The sequence below is a fragment of the Phyllobates terribilis genome, unplaced genomic scaffold (genome assembly GCF_046119375.1).
Source record: "Phyllobates terribilis strain yellow unplaced genomic scaffold, ASM4611937v1 Scaffold_5__5_contigs__length_657084704, whole genome shotgun sequence".
NCBI classification, from domain to species: Eukaryota; Metazoa; Chordata; class Amphibia; order Anura; family Dendrobatidae; genus Phyllobates; species Phyllobates terribilis.
Window position 1 is genome coordinate 100,006,379 of NW_027362765.1, and position 17,840 is coordinate 100,024,218.

At 47.1% G+C, this 17,840-nt stretch overlaps 1 non-coding gene across 1 annotated transcript; it reads left to right on the plus strand.

Annotated features, from left to right (window-relative positions):
* The first annotated feature begins 13,937 nt into the window (after positions 1-13,937).
* LOC141150508 (U2 spliceosomal RNA) lies at positions 13,938-14,127 on the plus strand. Its single transcript, XR_012246696.1, has one exon. It is a non-coding gene; the product is annotated as a U2 spliceosomal RNA (small nuclear RNA).
* The last annotated feature ends 3,713 nt before the right edge of the window (positions 14,128-17,840 follow it).

Consider the following 17,840-nt stretch of genomic DNA (forward strand, 5'->3'; position numbering starts at 1 on the left):
GAGCCACCCCCGTAGTGTTCGAGTTCGGTTCGGTTCGTCGAACACCCGTGTGTTCGCCGAACTGTTCGTCGAACTGTTCGTCGAACACCTTCGAACACCGGTAAAACCAATGGCAGGCAAACAAAAACACATAGAAACACATAGAAAACACCTTCAAAGGTGTCCAAAAGCTGACAAACTGCTAAGAAGACACAACTAACACATGGAAAAGTGACAAGTACATATAGTCATGCGAAAAGAAAAGAGGTGGAGGAGTAAAAGGAGGGGGAGACACAGATATAGGCATGTCATGCCCTTCTAAAATCCAAAAAGTGAGAAGCCGAGACGGCCAGTCCGCTCCTGCCCGTGCCACCTCCGTGTCGCCGGGTTTGTGCCAGAGCTGCGGTGAACCCTGACGGCCAGCCCCCCTCTCCCAATACTGGTGCCTGTCCGCTGGTGGGTCGAGAGAGCCCCCCTGTGGTGGAGGCAGCTCTAAGCTTTTTAATTTAAATTGTCCCTCTAATTTGAATGAATACACTTTAAATCCATTTACAAGGATCTATTGGAGGGCAAGTCTCATGCCAGCAGCCGCGTAATTCCAGCTCCAGTAGCGTCCACTAAAGCTGCTGCAGTTAAAAAGCTTTTATAAGGATCGAGCTCGGCTGTCCACCGCAAGGCATCCTAGTGCCAGTCCCAGCCCCTATGCCTTGGGGTGCCTCCTGATGCTCTTCACTAAGTATCCCGTGGTCCCGAAGCGTTTCCTTTGAAAAAATTAAGTGTCCAAACTACAGGTGGTGTAGCTTGCTTAACAGCCGGGATAATCCGCTGACTAGCAGACACTGCTACTAGGCACAAAGTATTTCCTGGGCTAGATGCAGTTAAAAATTTGTAAGTAGATACTCTCGTTGGATGCTGAGAAAGCATTCCATAGAGTCTCCTGGCACGCCATATATGATTCTCTTAAAAAGCTTGGGGTAGGGGTCTAGGGGACCCTTTTATAGCCAAAATCACGGCCCTGTATCACAATACGTCACCTAGGCTGAAGATAAATGGAACTGTAGCACCGAGGGCTCGGTTGCTACAGACGTATTGCACCTCACCCAGAGGTGTGATATCTCACTCTCAGATAAGGATGGAGTGTGGATCAGGACCCGACACCTGCATGCATTACACCACATTGCCGTGGGGCAGGGCGACCAATATGCCCCTGAGATGGGCACGACAGTCCCTGTCCCTGGCTGGAGTGGGGGGAGGGAACACTGAGGAAGGGGAACCCTGCAGTGCAGGAGCAGGGAGGAAGCAGTTCCTGGGTGCATTGAGAAGGGAGTATAAAAGGTGGGCACCATCTTAGTTCAGTGCAGAGAAGTCTGAGCAGAAGTGGCAGGGAGCAGGGGCTCTGCATGAGCTCTGCTCCGGAGGCGGGCCTAGTAACAGAGGCCCAGGCCTGCAAGAGGGAGAAGGAAGGAAGAGGAGCGGAGAAGGCTCCAGGAACGAGGAATGAAGGGATCCCAGGGGTGCGGACGGGCGAGTCGCCACCGCACGCCCGAATCCACCTGCGTGGAGGGGTCAGGCCAAAGGGGGAGACCGGTCCCCGAACTAGTGGAGGCAGGAAACGACCCTCAGCTAGAAACCGGAGGCTCTGACATTTTATGTGGCGCAGCCCCTTGCTCCACCCGCTAGGAAGGCACCACATAGGGTCAGGGAAACTGGCGCCAAGTTTACCAAGAGGAGGCCCGAGGCAGCCGGACAGAAGTGTTGGTAAGAAAGGCCAGACAAAGGACACACAAAGGGGGTCCTGTGAAGCGCTCCAAAGTTATCTGGGAGTTGTCTGAGCCCCTCACCTGGTGAGCACAGTATGACGTGGGCAGCCGTTACCTGCAGACGTGGTCTGGATAATAAGAACTGTGAGTAAAGGCCCTGAACTGCATCACTGACTCCGTGTCGTTACTGCTGCTGCCCTGCACCATCACCCCCATCCTCCGCATACACTGCCCTGAGGCTATACTCCTCCCGTGGGGAGTTATGCTACGCTCTGCTGCACCCACAACACCAGCCTTAGCGGTCTGCCCTGTAGCGGCGGTTCACTCTGACCGCAATCCACGGGTGGCGTAGTCGGACATTTAAACATCAAAACCACATAAATAGTTCCGCCACTGGTTTGACCGCCCTGAGCCACGGAACCGGATCGCCGCCACGAAGACTACAACCACCAGCATCCACCAAAAAGGGTCCGGCTCCGGGTGTCCCAAGGCCCAGGAGGTGCGTCAGAACATTTTCATCACCTTTCACAATCACCAATGGGACAAGGCAGGGATGTCCTCTGTCCCCTCTCTTATACATCCTAGTGACGGAGCACCTGCTCTCATCAATTCGCCATAACCCCAATATTAGGTGGATTGAGGTGGGAGGCACCGAGTACAAGTGCTCTCTATTTGCTGATGATGTCCTAGTATATATCACTCAATCACATATATCCATCCCTGCTGTTATGGCTGAAATAGATCACTTTGTTACATGGTAAAATTTTAAAATCAATGCAGCGAAGTCTGAGGCCCTCGATGTCTCCCTCCCTAAATCCATATAGGATTCCATCCAGTCCAACTTTCCCTTTGCCTTGGCCCTCAAATACTTAGGAATTCCTATTCATAGAGACCTCTGCCATCTATGTTATCTTAATTTTGGGCCCTTTATTGAACAATTCCATACAGACCACGGTTGGCAAGTTAGAACTGTAAGATTCACTACGTGAACCACTGGTGTTTTGTGGAAAAGCACATGTACACCGCGTTCCAAATTATTATGCAAAAAGTGTTTAGGAGTGATAAGGGAAGAATTTGTTTGTTTGTCAGTTAAACTCATTGATGGTGATGTGTGTCAGGGCTCTTTATATCACTGTAAGCAATTGCAGACACCTGTGCTAATTAGTTTGGCAGGTGTGTCCAATGAAAGGCAAGACTACTTAAGAAGGCTCTCTCACATTATTAAGCAGCCTACATTTTCTGCCAAAATGGGAAAGAAAAAGGATGTGTCGGCTGCTGAGAAGCAACAAATTGTGGAGTGTTTAGGTCAAGGCATGACTACAATCAACATTGTGCGATGATCAGGATGAAGTGTCTTGGCAATCAAGAAGTATGTAGCTGATTCACAGTACACACGTGTGCGTGCTGATAAGGGCAAATTGAGGACTCTTTCCTACAGGCAATTACGTCAGGTTGAAACAGCAGCGGCAAAAAAGCCTTGTCATAGCAGCAGACAAGTTTTTGAAGCTGCTTGTGCCTACAACGTCCCCCGAACAACAAGATGCAGGGTCCTTCAGAGGTTTGCAGCTGTGCATATGCCATCCTGTCGACCTCCTCTATCCACTTCACACAAGCAGAAACGGCTCCAGTGGGCCAAACATTACATGAAGACTGATTTCAAAACTGTTTTGTTCACGGATGAGTGCCGTGCAGCGCTCGATGGTCCAGATGAATGGAGTGGAGGATGGCTGGTTGATGGACACCCCACGCAAACACGGCTACAGCGCCAACAAGGAGGAGGTGGAGTAATGTTTTGGGCTGGAATCATGGGGAGAGAGATTGTCGGCCCCTTTAGGATCCCTGAAGGCGCTAAAGATGAACTCCATAATGTATGTGGATTTTCTCAAACAGCACTTCCTGCCATGGTTCAAGAAGAAGAACCGTGTATTTCACAGCAAGATCATTTTTCTGCATGATAATGCACCATCTCATGCTGCACATAAAACATCTGCATCTCTGGCTGATATGGGCATAAAAGGGGACAAACTTATGGTGTGACCCCCATGCTCCCCTGACCTCTACCCCATTCAGAACCTTTGGAGCATCATTAAAAGGAGTGTCTATGATGGCGGGAGGCAGTTCACATCTAAGCAACAGCTCTGGGAGGGTATTCTGTCCTCATGCAAAACAATTGAAGCAGAAACCATCCAAAACCTGACAAATTCAATGGACGGGAGAGTTCAGAAGCTCCTTTCGAACAAGGGGTCCTATGTGAAAATGTAACATCACCTAGAATAAAGTTTTGAGTTGAAAACTGTTTGATTTCAGTTTCTAACAACCTGCTAATGCTTATAATTTCAAAAATGACCATTTTTTTGGTCTTTATTAAAATGAAAAGGTTGATCGAAAAGTTTGGGGGATCTAAGAGTGTGGCAACCCAGTAGTCATGATTACTTCGAATTCTGACAATATGAGGGTCATGCTGCAGGTAGTGCAGCAAGAAGGCACTTATGTGTCTTGCGCATCTCGGAGCCCCAAAATTATTTTCCGGGCTAGATGCAGCTAAAAATTATTTTTAATTTTAAATCTGGTGAAGCTTATTATAGATGGCCTAATAGGATCAGTGCTGCACACTGCTACAAAGCCCAAATTATTTTCCAGTCAAGATACAGATAAACATGATTAGTAATTTGAAAGCTTAAAACGGTTGGTAGGGTGATTTTAACCAATCATCAAGCTTTTACTCTCCCCAGGATGACACAGGGGTAGAAAAGTCGTTTCGGATCCATGATTTGTTCATCTTTATGAACGTGAGTCTGTCTACATTATCAGTGGAGAGCCGCGTGCGCTTATCTGTCAGCACACCACCAGCAGCGCTGAACACACGTTCAGACAGAACGCTGGCTGCGGGGCATGACAAGATCTCCAAGGCGTAAGTGGCTAGCTCCGGCCATTTATCCAGATTGGAAGCCCAAAAAGAGCAAGGGTCCAGTGACACAGTCGTGGCTTCAATGTTTACTTGGAGATACTCCTGTACCATCGTCTCTAGGCGTTGACTATGTGTCAGACTTCTTGTCTCCTGTGGCCTTGCAAAGGATGGGCTAAAAAAGTGGTGAAATGATTCCGCAAAATTGATGTTACCAGCAGATACTGTGGTTCTGTTACGGTTTGAGTGCTGAACACTTGACGGTCCCACGGTTGGCAAGTTGGAACTGTGAGATTCACTACGTGCACCACTGGTATTTTGTGGAAAAGCACATGTAAGATTCTGCAACAGTCTCTGCTGATACTCCTGCATGCGTGCATCCCTTTCTATGGCAGGAATAATTTCTGCAAATTTACTTTTGTACCGGGGATCTAACAGTGTGGCAACCCAGTAGTCAGGATTATTTCTAATTCTCACAATTCGAGGGTCATGTTGCAGGTAGTGCAGCAAGAAGGCACTCATGTGTGTTGCGCATCCAGGAGCACCAAGTCCCTGTTGTGTTGGTGGCGAGGTAACAATCATGCTTCCTTCCTCTGTCCTCTCCCCCCAACCTCGCACAACAGAAATGTGATCAAGGTCTCCCTCATCTGATGAGTCTTCCATCAGTTCGTCCTCCACTTCTTCCTGGGCTCCTGCACCTTCCTCACTAGTTTGGCTGCTACCATGCGCCCTGGTAAAACCATCTCCCCCACCCTCACATGCCTGCCGCCTTGGTGCTGCCGACCGTCTGGACCTTGCAGATGTTAGCCCTTCCGCATACAACTCCTCCTCCTCTACTTCCTCCACCTCCTCTTGTGCCACCACCTGACTCCGAATTCTGTTTAACATGTGCTCCAGCATGTAAATCACCGGAATAGTCATGCTGATAATGGCATCGTCAGCACTAAACATCTTCGTCGCCATTTCAAAACTGTGCAGAAGGGTGCATAGGTTCCTGATCTGAGACCACTCCTCCAGCGTGATTTGCCCCACCTCTGAATCTCGTTGGCCCAGGCTATACGTCAGAACGTATTGCACCAGGGCTTGTCGGTGCTGCCACAGTCGCTGCAACATGTGCAGAGTTGAATTCCACCAGGTAGGCACATCGCATTTTAGCCGGTGAAGTGGCAGGCCCAACGACTTCTGTAGAGATGTAAGTCGCTGAGCTGCGGGATGCGAACGGCGGAAGTGAGCACACAGCGACCGTGCCCTCTGCAGAAGGCCATCTAGTCTGGGATAGTGGGCTAAAAATTGCTGGACAACCAGGTTCAACACGTGAGCCATACAAGGCACGTGTGTGACATTGCCCCGGCGAAGGGCCGCACCCAGGTTTGCAGCATTGTCGCACACGGCCTTCCCTGGTTTCAGGTCCAGTGGAGACAACCATTCATGAAATTGGTTCTCCACAGCTGACCACAACTCCTCAGCTGTGTGACTCACATTTCCCAGACATTTCAATGTAAAAACCGCCTGATGACGTTGAGCCCTACTGCCAGCATAGTAAGGAGGTGTGCAGGATCCCTTCTGCGCAGTTAGAAAGCTTGTGGCATGACCAGACAGGCTTTGGGTGCAGGTGGAAGACCGAGAGGAGGTTGAGGAGGCAGAAGCAGTGGAGGAACTTTGACATAAAGAGGATTGACGCACAACTCGTGGGGACGGCAAGACTTGGACAGCAGCCCCTTGTCCTGCTGTCACCATAGTTACCCAGTGCCCAGTCAGCGACATGTAACGCCCCTGTCCATGCCTACTCGTCCAAGTGTCTGTGGTGAAATGCACCCTGTCACACACAGAGTTTCTCAAAGAAGCGGTGATGTTGTGTGCGACATGCTGGTGGAGCGCAGGCACACCTTTCTTTGAGAAGTAGTGCCGACTGGGCATCTGGTACTGGGGCACTGCGACGGACATAAGGTCTCGAAAATCCTCTGTGTCCACCAGGCGGAAAGGCAGCATTTCTGTAGCCAAGAGCTTGCAGATGGTGAAATTCAACCTCTTAGCTTTCTCATGGCTAGGAGGAAATGGTCTTTTACTTGTCCACATCTGAGGGACCGAGGGCTGGCTATTGTGCTTAGACGGGGTTGATAAGGGTGTCCCCGGCAAACTGCCGGTCTGTGAGGAAGATGCAGGCAGACATGTTAGGTTGCCTTGATCCAAAGGTGGTGCTATCGATCTCGGACAGCGCTCAACACCAGCTGGTGTTACCACCTCCAAAGAAAATGATGACCTGCCAATCACGCTGGCTGTTGCGGGTAAAGAGGTGGCAGGTCTGCGCCCCAAAACAGGTGTGACTGCTGTCCCCCCAGTCACAGAGGATGAAGAGGCCGCGGATGCACAAGATATGGCAGACGGTGATTGGCCCGGCCGGCTAGGCCGCATTGTAGCACACTGAGCTTCCCACTGCAACTTATGCTTCATGTCCATGTGCCGGTTCATGCATGAAGTACTCAAACTATGTATTTTTTGGCCTCTACTTAGCTTTTGCTGACAAATGTTACAGATAACACGAGTTGGGTCATCTTTATCGATCTGAAAAAATGCCCAGGCTATGCAAGGCTTAGCACCCATGCGACCTGAAGAGCCACCACGACTTGTGGTGAGAGGCAGAGTTGTGTTTGAGGATGCAGTTGTTGACGTGCTTCCAGTACTACGTCTCTGTCCAGGAAGGCGCAACCTGACCTCGTCGTCACTAGCATCTTCCTCCACCTCCTCTGCTGACCTCATCTCTTGGCTGACTGTGGGTTGACAGTAAGTGGGATCTCCGACCTCATCATCATCACCCTGTGCGTTATCACACCCGTCGTCCTCAGAGCCAACCTGTTCCTGCCCTGACAAAAAACTAAAGTTGTCGCTCCAATCAGGTATTTGAGTCTTATCATCGTCTTCCTCATTGTCTCCACCAACAGGAGTTACAGTTTGGGAATGAGGGTCTACATTATGGTCAGAACCTTCTGCGTCTGGTCCTGGATCCGACTCATAAAGATTCTGGGCATCAGTGCAGATCATTTCCTCGTCTGGATTCACAGAAGCGCTGGAGTCGACCTCTGATTCCCAGGCTATAGTATGAGTAAACAGCTCTGCAGACTCAACCATCTGTTCTACCTCATACTCAGACGGGCAGCTGGAGATTTGGGAGCTGTGAGGAAGCAAGTGCGATTTGGGTGACACCTTTGAGGACTGGAGTATTTGTGATGTTGAAGTTGATGTGGAGGAGAGCCCACTTAAAGGAGCACTTGATATCCGTTGAAGCACCTGCTGTTTTTGTGCCTCATCTGGAATTTGTAGCGATTGGCGTGGCCGTAAGAAAGGGATCTTATCACATTGTCCGCTAAAAGAAGTAGACATTTTAGTTTGGCTGGAAGATGGTCTTTCTTCTGCACCTACCCCACGGACACAACCTTTTTTCCCCTTCCCAACACGCCTATTCCCCTTTCCACCAGCAGCAGGCCTTTTTCCACTCATTTTGGTGGTTAACTAATTCACAACTCTGGAGTTGTTTGCACAAAAAAACAATGGATGGTAACTGAGCAGAGCTGAGTGGCCAAACTGTGGTATTAGGCCAAAACTATTGGCTGGGTTAGATGCAGAAAAAAATTATTTTTAATTTGCAACCTGATGGAGGTCAGTATAGATGGACTAATAGACCAAGTCCCACACACCGCTAGAAGCCCAAATATTTTTTCAGAGCTAGATGCAGAAAAAAATTATATTCAATTTGCAACCTGCTGGAGGTCAGTATAGAAGGACTAATAGAACAAGTCCCACACACTGCTAGAAGCCCAAATATTTTTTCAGAGATAAATGAAGAAAAAAATTATTTTTAATTTGCAACCTGATGGAGGTCAGTATAGATGGACTAATAGACCAAGTCCCACACACTGTTAGAAGCCCAAATATTTTTTCAGAGCTAGATGCAGAAAAAAATTATTTTTAATTTGCAACCTGATGGAGGTCAGTATAGATGGACTAATAGACCAAGTCCCACACACCGCTAGAAGCCCAAATATTTTTTCAGAGCTAGATGCAGAAAAAAATTATATTCAATTTGCAACCTGCTGGAGGTCAGTATAGAAGGACTAATAGAACAAGTCCCACACACTGCTAGAAGCCCAAATATTTTTTCAGAGCTAAATGAAGAAAAAAATTATTTTTAATTTGCAACCTGATGGAGGTCAGTATAGATGGACTAATAGACCAAGTCCCACACACTGCTAGAAGCCCAAATATTTTTTCAGAGCTAGATGTGGTATATCTTGCAACACAGATAGGCTACTCCACTGACTAACACACTCTGCAATAGGCCAAAAAGGATTAGCTTTGCTAGATTCAGCCAAATGCTGTGAAAAAAACTTGCACAGCACTGGCACAGACCTGCCTGGCAAAAACTGATAGGAACTGATGTAACCTAGTCCTGAAAAGGACTCCAATTACAATTAGTCTTTACTCCCACAATCTATCTATTTAAGAGCACAGACCTGCCTGATAAAAGTCGTAGGAAATGCTGTAACCTAGTCCTTAAAAGGACTGCAATCACAACTATTCCCTACTCCCAAGCTATCTGTATATTTGTGCGAAAATTGGCTTGAAATTAACAAGGTATAGCGCACACAGCAACAGCGGTGCCGTCTAACACGCAGCTGCAGCAGTGAGAAAATGGTGGCGACGGGGAAAATGGCTTGGTCTTATAGGGCAAGGACATGTGACATACACTGCCAATCACACATGCCCTTGCTTGTGTGAAAAAAAGCACTTCGCTCCGTGTGTGCGCTGCTGATAGGCTGACAGATTGCACCTCCCCACTGCAAATGCGGGAAAGAGAAAAAAAAATGGAGATCTTCATTGTTCCTGCAGAGATCCATCCCCTGCCCCTCCCCCCGCCCCGCTGTACACTCAAACTGCGTATTAACATTAATTTTCATCATTACTGAGAAAAAATCCAGTTATGATTTTGGTGCACGAACAGTTATCGAACATAACCTCGAACAGCCGAATTTTTCTCAAATTGTTCGTGTTCGCCGACCGGCTCGAACACCGCCCAAAACAGCTCGAATTTGAGATTGGCGAACAGTTCGAGTAGAACAACGCTCATCTCTACTGTCCCGCTGGGAGGAAATGCAATCTCTGTGGTGAGGCGGGGCACATGTTCCGAGGATGCCCCAACAGGACCAGGACCAGGACCTACGCAGAAGCTGCATCTTCTGCAGCTGAGCCGATGCGCCCGCCGGTCTTCACTGGTGGGCCGGCGTCAGAGGGCGGTTCAAAGGGCGAGAAGGCTGGGATGGAGCAGGGAGCCGGAGGCCCCTCTGGGGCGGCCCCTGCATCGAAGTCCCTTAACGATGGGCGGACCTCGCATGGACCGGAGCGGAGGGGTCCTCCTTCTGGGAGGGTATCCTCCGTGTCGATGGTTCCCGATACCGATCCTGTTGGGCTGGAGGGTGGTGCCCCTGTGCGGTTGGTTACAGGGGACCATGCAGCGATGGCCTCAGGATCTTCCAGGGCGATTAGCCAGCCAGATGAGGGGGCTTTGCTTCTAGGTGGCGAACATCAGGGAATCTGTGTTGGTAATCTTATCCTGATGGACCAGTCTCTCCCCCTGGAGGAGGTGGAGGAAGAGGAGGACTGCACCAGTGACCTAGTGGAGTCTGCCCCGAAAAAGAGACGGAATGTCGAAGCCCCAGCGTCTCCTGGAATGTGGCTGGGAACCGTGACCTACGAGGGGGCAACCGCCGGCTCACAGAATATCGAGTCGTTTGGGTCCTCTAGCCCGGATGTCCTGGAGCAATTTGACATACAGGGCTTTGAGTCAGGTGTCCTCATGGAAGATCCACCACCCTGACCTATGAATGCCCACATTAAGACTTGTCTCACTGAATGTGAGGTCATTAAAGAGCCCAGTTCGTAGGGCTGCTCTATTTAAGTACTTAGAAACCACTGACTTTGACATATGTTTATTACAGGAATGCGGGATACAACATGCACTAAATTATAATGACATCAAGACAGATTGGAGACTGGGGCCCTCCATCTGGCTCCAATGACAACAAGTCAGCGGGGGTGGGCTTCCTTTGTCGTGGGAGAAATATTATTATAAATACTGTCACAGAAATAGTACCAGGCAGAGTGGTTTTAGTGCATTTTAAATTTAATGGTTTTACCCTACGTGTAATGAATGTTTATGCTTCCCCTGATAAGCAAGAGAGAATTAATTTATTTGGGATATTGCCATTGTACTGTACTGGGTCATCTCCCCTGATCGTAGGGGGTGATTTTAATTGTCTTTGTGCTAGTGAACAACGAGCGGGGGGTGACCCTTTACGCAAATTGGATAAATCATGTCATCTATTGAAAGATTTTATAACGATTTTAAATTATGCGATGCGTGGAGGTCACTTCTGCCGACGGACCCTGGTTATACGTGGTCCGGAAGAGGGGTGTCTTCCAGGATCGATTTTATTTTCCTATCAGATAATTTTAACCCTGTAAAATGTGTTTTAACATCAAATATATTTTCTGACCATAAGGGCTTGGAGGTGCACCTAGAATACCGGGATGAACAGAGGGTCAACAGGGGCCTCTGGCATCTAAGTACTTACCTGCTGGAGGACCCTCTGATTCCACAAGACTTTGGTAAAGCCTATCAAGCCTGGCGGCGACAAAAACCTTCTGATGCCCCTATGGTAACCTGGTGGGAAAATTTGAAAAAAAAAGTCAGAATGTTTTTTATAAAAGCAGGGAGACGTAAAGCTAGAGAGAAAAAAAGATGTATTAGTGATCTTAACACCAAACTGCAAACACTTTTTAAATTCAAAGAGCTAGGGGTGGAGGTGGGAGATGATATTGCTAGCCTAAAAACTGAAATCCAGAACTGCATAGACACAAAGGGGAAAGAGATTATTTTTAACTCTAGAGTGCAGCACTTGGAGGAGGGGGAGAAGTGCTCTCGCTTCTTCTTCAAAAAAGTCATGGATAAAAGAGAAGTGATCACAAATCTAGAGGGTGAAACATCTATGCAGGGAATGTTGAATGCTACTTTTAACTTTTATAAGCATCTTTTTAGTAAATAGTGTATAGATGAGTCCTTTTTATCTGATGCTCTTAATGATCTTGATTTTAAGTTAAATTTTACAGACCAGGAGTTTTTAGAACGCGATATTGTTTTAGAGGAATTATTTTATGTTTTTAAAAGTTTCTCTAAGGGTAAAGCACCTGGGTGTGACGGACTACCTGTAGAATTTTACCTTACTTTTTGGGACATTTTAAAAGAGGACCTTTTTATGCTTTTTAAAGATGTTTTTATTTGTGAACAGTTGCCATTTTCGTGGAGGAGAGGAGTGGTGTCTTTGGTATATAAAAAAGTTGACCGCAGTGCTCTAGCGAATTGGAGACCCATAACTCTCCTAAATGTTGATTACAAGGTACTTGCTAAGGTGGTTGCTGACCGGCTCAGGAGTGTCATTGCCAAACTGATCCGGCCTCAGCAGGTATGTAGTGTACCAGGCAGAAGTATTTCAGAGGTTTTAAACGTATTAAGGGATGTAATTTGGTATTCCAGAGACCGGGGTCAAAATGTAGCTCTTTTAGCCCTAGATTTTGAAAAAGCTTTCGATAGAGTCTCTCATAGATTTCTTTTTAGAGTTTTAAAAAGAATGGGTATCCCTAATATGCTTTTAAATTGTATTAAGATTTTATATAAAAATTGTTTTAGTCAAATTTCTCTTAATGGCTTTTTAACAGATGGAGTTCCCCTTGAGTCCGGAGTGAAGCAGGGATGCCCCTTGTCGCCCATCCTGTTCATCTGCGCCATGGAGCCCCTGCTGAGCGCAATAAGAAAAGACAAAGTGATTAGAGGGGTTCCTGTTCCTGGCGGAGGTGGCAGTGATGTGAGAGTCTTTGGCTACATGGATGACGTAACGGTTGTGTGCGTGGACCCTGCTTCCCTCCGGAGGGCGGTGTTGCGCATTGATTTTTTTTCCCAGGCATCCGGTTTTAAACTTAATTTAAATAAATCTGAATGTCTGACTTTGGGATCCTGGGACACCGCCCAACTCCCGCAGCTCACTATAAAACGAGACAATGTAAAAATTCTTGGAGTTGTTTTTAACGAGGAGAATGTGGGAACTCAAAGCTGGGAGAATGTCATAGAAAAAATGTCAAAATAAAATATCATTTTGGGGTTTGAGGTCCCTAACAATGGAGGGGAAAATTTTAATTATAAAATCAGTGTTGTTACCCCTCATACTGTATATAGCTATGGTGTACCCCCCCTCTGATGTTTTAATTAAAAAAATGACTAGGATGATCTTTATGTTTTTATGGAACTCCAAAATGGAAAAATTAAGGCGAGAAATAATGAGGAAGAATAAAATGAACGGCGGAAGGGATGTCCCCGACTTACATATTTATTTGTATTTAAATTATTTCTGCTTTTGTTTCAAACATTTTAATGGTAATAGTGCGCTAAGTTATTTTTTAAAATATACTTGTGGGATGATTTTTAAAAGATGGTTTAAGTTGTCGTTGAATTCCCCTGTTTTACTATGCCCCCCCAAACACCAAGCAATCTTAGAAAAGACTGTTCGATTTTATAGCCTTGGTGATTTTAATATGGACATTTTTAAAGACCGCAAGAAGCTTTTATCTTTTCTGAGGAGGAATGAAGATGTGAGCCCCATAGTAAATTTCTCAGAAGAGAGATCGAAGCAAGTTTGGAAGAATGTCTTCGGGAAATTCTTAGCAAATGGACATAAGGACATCGCATGGATGGTGGTCCACCAGTGCCTCCCCACCAGAGAGTTTCAACACAGGAGAGGCCTGGTGGCCAGAGCAAAATGCCCCAGAGACTCATGTGTTTATGACGAAACCACCTTGCACCTTATGTGGAATTGCCCATTTGCACAGGAACTTTGGCACAAAGTTGGGATTCTTTTAAAATGGACTTGCGGTTTAAGAGATTTTAACCATGAATATGTTTTATATGGCCTTTTTAAATGTCCGACCCCTCAACAGTATTGTATATGTTGGTGTATGATTAACTGTTTTAAAGACGCCCTTTGGAAGGCACGCAATATTTTACTTTTTAAACGTGACGCTATTTCTGTGAAGGATTGTCTTAAAATTGCTTTTAGCCAGATGTATATTTATTACTTGAGGGATGTCAAATGTATTGGGAGAAGGGATGCCAATCGTATATGGGGTTTTTATGGGTGGAATTCTGTGTTTTAATAATGTACTGTTTGTGTTGTTGTTTTTGATTGTAAACCATCTTTTACGCACTTAATAAAATATGTTGAAACCTGATCTGTTCTTATCAGTTTAATATCTGATACGTCCCCTATCTGGGGACCATATATTAAATGGATTTTTAGAACAGGGAGATGGAAAAAGAGCTTGCTCTGTCCACTCCACGCATTGACCTGGTATTGCAGTATCTCCAGGACCGGTGCACCCCTTCTTTAATGCAGTTTCTAAAATCAGAAAGAATTGAATTCAATGTTTTTTGTTCATTTTGCTTGTTTGTCGGATTTTGGGATGGACTCTTTGGCTTTGCTTTTCTTCTCCTCATTGGATTTTTCATGTTCAAAGTTGCAGAAGCCAGATGACAAGCTCATTTTGGTTCAACTTCAGCAACTGTGCATTGCATTGCCATGTAATGTAATGCAATGCTATCTATCTAGCTCTCCCTCTTTACTTCCTTTTGGATAAACAGACATATTAGGCAAGCATTTTGGAGCTTTCACCTAAATAACTACAGGTGGTGAGATAAGCTGCACAATATAATTGACCTTTCAGTATATTGTTGCACACACACCATCTATTTAGCAAATGCCCTTGTTATCAACAGCAGCCTTTTAAACTCACCTGAGCTAACAGGTATGTGCGCTGGTTACTCTGCTGCGCTTAAAATTTCTTTTTTGGTTTGCTACAATGCCTTTTCTGAAACGTTGTCTCCCTCTGCTGGAACACTGACTTCTTTCATTTAATGCCTGCAGACTATAAAAGAGAACCCAACCCAAAAAGTTTGGTTGATTAGTCTGTGGCATTCTTTTAAACTGTTGCTTATGGCGGTCTCTGTGAGCTTCTCAGTGACATTCAGCCAGCCAGGTATCCTGCCTGCAGTAGATGGAATGTGGCAATGGAACGCTGGCTGCGCGTGTCATAATAGGCTCTGAGCCTTTATATACCTGCGCACAGCAGCAGCCACCTTCAGTCTGCTGCTGGACAGCCAGCAGCAGCAGGAAAGGTAAGTAATCAGCAGCCCTCCTGCTAAGGGTAGACAGCTGCTCGTTCCACCCCCCCCCCGCCTTAATTGGTTCTCCTCCCTTCCAACGGTGTTGAGGCGGGTGGGAACAGCAGGGGGTGAGGGTGCTGTGTTTAAAGAGGTGGAGTTATGCAGATCTAAAACGCGTGGATTGCCGCAGCAGCAAGCCGAAAAGTGCAGGCATGTAAGGGATCTAGAGGTTGACAACATGTCTTCTTAACGGGAGTCCAGGAGCCCATCTCCACAAATGGACTTTTCAGGATCCTTGGGTGGCACCGTAGTCCGAAACCAATTCTTGTTATCGCTTCTCGGCCTTTTGGCTGAGATCAGGTGCAGTGATCTAACGGTTGCTGCCTTGGTCTTGGCTGAGAGGTGCCCGGGGTACCCGGCTCCTTGGCCTGGAGGGATCGTCTCACCTTTTGGTGGGACTTCACCCCCCTGCTGCTATTAGGGAGCTGGCTTAGTCCCCGGGCAACAAGTTGCGATCCCCAGGCGAAAGGCCGAGCCCGTAGTGACGGTAAGCCTTTGCCACTTTGTTGAGATGCCTTGTTCATTTCAATTTTCCACTGGCTCCGGCCAGATCAGGAACTCGGTGCGTATCGAGGTTCCAGCAAACCACGTCGGATATGACAACCCCCGTGAGTTCTATGTACAGATTTTGAGAGATCTGTTGAACGTGAAAGATCATGATGTTTACTGCCTGCAGGAGAAGGGGCAGAGTACATATATTCTCACGTTCTCGACCAAGGTTGCCTGCCAGCACTTTTAAGAATGCGTTAAGGGCCACCGTAACAGCAAGCTGTTGGACGGAGTGATTTTTACGGGTCTCTATGGCGGAGTTGACGTTCCCCTTGTGGTATACATGTTTAACCCCCATGTGTCCACAGATGATATTGAGCTTTTTCTGAGCAGATATTGTACATCTGTCAGATTTACGGGGAACGTCAAAGGTCGGAGCGGTTTCTGGAATGGGAAACGACGCTTTATGGTACGCTTCAGACTTGACCCTGGGGATGTAGAAGGCCTTATGCACCCCCCCTCCACAGTGGTGCTGGGAAGAGACCATGGCTACCTCTTCTATGATGGACAACCATTCAGGTGTCGTAGGTGTGGTGACCTTGGTCACATGCAGAGCGATTGTAAGAACGAGTGGATGAGTCAGTGCCACAATTTTGGACAATGGGGTCATGCCTCAAAGGACTGTAAGAACAGTAAGACCTGCAGTGGGTGCGGAATGTCTACTCACCTGTTCAGTAATTGTCCGATGCGGACAAGGTCTCGTGGTGGCTCTCGGGCGCCTGCGGCTAGTTCCGCAGGAGTTCCTGCTGATGCCAGCAGGGTCAGCCCGGGTGACCCCAGAAAAAGCTTTGTGGACATTACTAAAGGTCAAAAACAGTCTGACTCAGTCGATGCTCAGTCAGTACCTTTGCGGAAAAACCCGGCCTCTGTAGCCGAGGTCACGCCTTTGCCTACTCCTGCAGGAGTCCAGGTTTCACCTGGTGGGGAGATGGCACCTTCTCAGAGCGGAAATGAGAGGGAACCAAAAAAGAGGCGAAAATCTGGAGCTGTTGGTACCAATCCAGATGTCCATCCAGATGCCCCTGCTGATGCCAGCACAGATGTTGGACCAGATGTCTGCCCTGATGCCAGTCCAGACGGATGCCCTGATGCCAATCCAGATGGATGCCCTGATGCCAATCCAGACGGATGCCCTGATGCCAATCCAGATGGATGTCCTGATGCCAACCCAGACGGATGCCCTGATGCCAGTCCAGATGGATGTCCTGATGCCAGTCCAGATGGATGTCCTGATGCCAGTCCAGATGGATGTCCTGGAACCATTCCTGATGGATGTCCTGTTGCCTGCCTGGATGATAGAGGTCGTGCAGTGGTTGGTGAACCTGTTGCTGGTCCTGATGGTCATCCTGCTCCGGAGATGATGTCCCTTGGTGCTCCTGGAGGGTCTGCAGGTATTCCACCTGCTGCAGTGCCTGGTGAGGATCGGATGGATTCGGAGGATCGGGTGGATCTCAGCGCCAGTGGTAAGAGAAGTCGTGAAGAGGCGCAGGAGGAGCATAACCTGCCTCAGATGTCCCGTAAAGTCTTTCTATCTAGTGCTGCAAAAATTCTCAGCCCAGAGGGGACTAACTTAATTGAGGATTTCACGGACTCAGATGAAACGGACAGTTTACGAACTGTGTCATCCCTTCCTTCACCTTCTCTGTCACAAATTATTGATTCAGATTCAGAGTATAATGAATCAATAAAAAACACCTAACATGGCAGAAATCCGTGTTGCCTCACTAAATGTGAGAAGCCTAAAGAGCCCTGTTAGACAGGCTGCTTTGTTTGCTTGGTTAATGACTCTGAACTTTGACATTTTTTTCCTGCAAGAATGCGGTATTGATCACGATTTGTCATACCCCAACTTAAAAATGGACTGGTCAGCAGGACCCTCTATTTGGTCAGGGTCCAATGAAAATAAAGCTGCCGGGGTTGGGATTTTATTCAAATGTCAAAATGTTAATGTTTTATCCATCACTGAAATAGTTCCAGGTCGTGCCTTATCAACTCATGTTATTTTAAATGGTTTTACCTGTCGTCTTATTAATGTTTATGCATCCCCAGAGAAAAATGAGCATGCTTCCCTTTTTAATGTCATCCCTTTGTTTTTATCAGGTCCGTCCCCTGTGATAGTGGGAGGGGATTTTAACTGTGTCATGTTGGGGGAGGGGAGGAGTGGAGGTGATACTAATGGAAGAACAGACAAAACATCCAGTCTGTTAAAACATTTGACAACGGACCTCAAATTATTAGATGCTTGGAGAAAGTCCTACCCTACTGACCCTGGGCATACATGGAGGGGTAGAGGGATGTCATCTCGTATTGATTTTATTTTTTCCTC